The sequence below is a fragment of the Schistocerca piceifrons genome, unplaced genomic scaffold (genome assembly GCF_021461385.2).
Source record: "Schistocerca piceifrons isolate TAMUIC-IGC-003096 unplaced genomic scaffold, iqSchPice1.1 HiC_scaffold_1031, whole genome shotgun sequence".
NCBI lineage: Eukaryota > Metazoa > Arthropoda > Insecta > Orthoptera > Acrididae > Schistocerca > Schistocerca piceifrons.
The window spans coordinates 1-2500 of record NW_025726832.1 but is presented as its reverse complement, the minus strand read 5'-3'; the positions used below and the strand labels follow the sequence as shown (position 1 = coordinate 2500).

Genomic DNA, 2500 nt, shown 5'->3' with positions numbered 1-2500 from the left:
CGATTATTCCGCCCGAGAGCATCCCGAGCCAACAGCGGCGCGGGTCCGGGGCCGGGGCCAGGTAGGTCCGTCATCCGGGAAGAACCGCGCGCGCTTGCCGGGAGCCCGAGCGCCCAAAGGGGCGAATCGACTCCTCCAGATATACCGCCGGGCAGCCAGCCAGGACACCGGGGCTCTGCCCAACAGACGCGAACCGAGGCCCGCGGAAGGACAGGCCTGCGCACCCGGGCCGTAGGCCGGCACCCAGCGGGTCGCGACGTCCTACTAGGGGGAGAAGTGCGGCCCACCGCACACCGGAACGGCCCCACCCCCCCGCGGCGAGTGGAAAGGCAACCGGACACGACCCCGCCGCGGATTGCTCCGCGCGGGCGGCCGGCCCCATCTGCCGAGGGCGGAGGCCAGTGGCCGGATGGGCGTGAATCTCACCCGTTCGACCTTTCGGACTTCTCACGTTTACCCCAGAACGGTTTCACGTACTTTTGAACTCTCTCTTCAAAGTTCTTTTCAACTTTCCCTCACGGTACTTGTTCGCTATCGGTCTCGTGGTCATATTTAGTCTCAGATGGAGTTTACCACCCAACTTGGAGCTGCACTCTCAAGCAACCCGACTCGAAGGAGAGGTCCCGCCGACGCTCGCAACCGGCCGCTACGGGCCTGGCACCCTCTACGGGCCGTGGCCTCATTCAAGTTGGACTTGGGCTCGGCGCGAGGCGTCGGGGTAGTGGACCCTCCCAAACACCACATGCCACGACAGGCGGCAGCCTGCGGGGTTCGGTGCTGGACTCTTCCCTGTTCGCTCGCCGCTACTGGGGGAATCCTTGTTAGTTTCTTTTCCTCCGCTTAGTAATATGCTTAAATTCAGCGGGTAGTCTCGCCTGCTCTGAGGTCGTTGTACGAGGTGTCGCACGCCACACCGCCAGCCGGCTGTGCACGCTACCGAGAAAGTACCGGTATGCGAACCGCCAGGCGACGGGCGCGCATCGCACGTTTGAGGAGACGCGGCCGGCCCCACAGGCGGCCGCGACACTCCCAGGTCTGCGAAGCGGGGCAAACGCCGCGCGCTTCAGTATACGTAGCCGACCCTCAGCCAGACGTGGCCCGGGAACGGAATCCATGGACCGCAATGTGCGTTCGAAACGTCGATGTTCATGTGTCCCTGCAGTTCACATGTCGACGCGCAATTTGCTGCGTTCTTCATCGACCCACGAGCCGAGTGATCCACCGTCCTGGGTGATCTTTTCTCAAGTTTCCGCCGTCTCTTTCGAGACGGTCGCATAGGCGGGAGTGAGGCGTGTGGCGGCCCCTGTTCCAGCGTTCTGTGTCCAACGGCCTCACGGCCGACGGGCGTCGTACGGCTCCACACCGGAGCGGACAGGCACTCGGGCGAAAGTCATTCAAAACCGGCGCCAGGCGCCAGGTGCCGCAGGCCAGCCGCTCCAGCGCTTCAGCGCTCGTACCACACAACATTGCCGCTAGTTTTGAGAGGCACGCGTGGTTCCGCACGCGGCGCACGGCTACTGCGAGCCGTACAGGTAGCGTGTTGCGCGACACGACACGCACATCGAAAGACATGCAGTCTAAGTCGGTAATGATCCTTCCGCAGGTTCACCTACGGAAACCTTGTTACGAACTTTTACTTCCTCTAAATGATCAAGTTTGGTCATCTTTCCGGTAGCATCGGCAACGACAGAGTCAATGCCGCGTACCAGTCCGAAGACCTCACTAAATCATTCAATCGGTAGTAGCGACGGGCGGTGTGTACAAAGGGCAGGGGACGTAATCAACGCGAGCTTATGACTCGCGCTTACTGGGAATTCCTCGTTCATGGGGAACAATTGCAAGCCCCAATCCCTAGCACGAAGGAGGTTCAGCGGGTTACCCCGACCTTTCGGCCTAGGAAGACACGCTGATTCCTTCAGTGTAGCGCGCGTGCGGCCCAGAACATCTAAGGGCATCACAGACCTGTTATTGCTCAATCTCGTGCGGCTAGAAGCCGCCTGTCCCTCTAAGAAGAAAAGTAATCGCTGACAGCACGAAGGATGTCACGCGACTAGTTAGCAGGCTAGAGTCTCGTTCGTTATCGGAATTAACCAGACAAATCGCTCCACCAACTAAGAACGGCCATGCACCACCACCCACCGAATCAAGAAAGAGCTATCAATCTGTCAATCCTTCCGGTGTCCGGGCCTGGTGAGGTTTCCCGTGTTGAGTCAAATTAAGCCGCAGGCTCCACTCCTGGTGGTGCCCTTCCGTCAATTCCTTTAAGTTTCAGCTTTGCAACCATACTTCCCCCGGAACCCAAAAGCTTTGGTTTCCCGGAGGCTGCCCGCCGAGTCATCGGAGGAACTGCGGCGGATCGCTGGCTGGCATCGTTTATGGTTAGAACTAGGGCGGTATCTGATCGCCTTCGAACCTCTAACTTTCGTTCTTGATTAATGAAAACATACTTGGCAAAATGCTTTCGCTTCTGTTCGTCTTGCGACGATCCAAGAATTTCACC

At 59.4% G+C, this 2500-nt stretch overlaps 1 non-coding gene and 1 pseudogene across 1 annotated transcript; both read right to left on the bottom strand.

Moving 5' to 3' along the window:
* The window catches only part of LOC124725213, a 4255-nt pseudogene extending 3366 nt beyond the window's left edge, over window positions 1-889 (bottom strand).
* A 188-nt stretch (window positions 890-1077) lies between these two features.
* Window positions 1078-1233, bottom strand: LOC124725207. Its single transcript, XR_007006665.1, has one exon. It is a non-coding gene; the product is annotated as a 5.8S ribosomal RNA (ribosomal RNA).
* Window positions 1234-2500: the final 1267 nt, after the last annotated feature.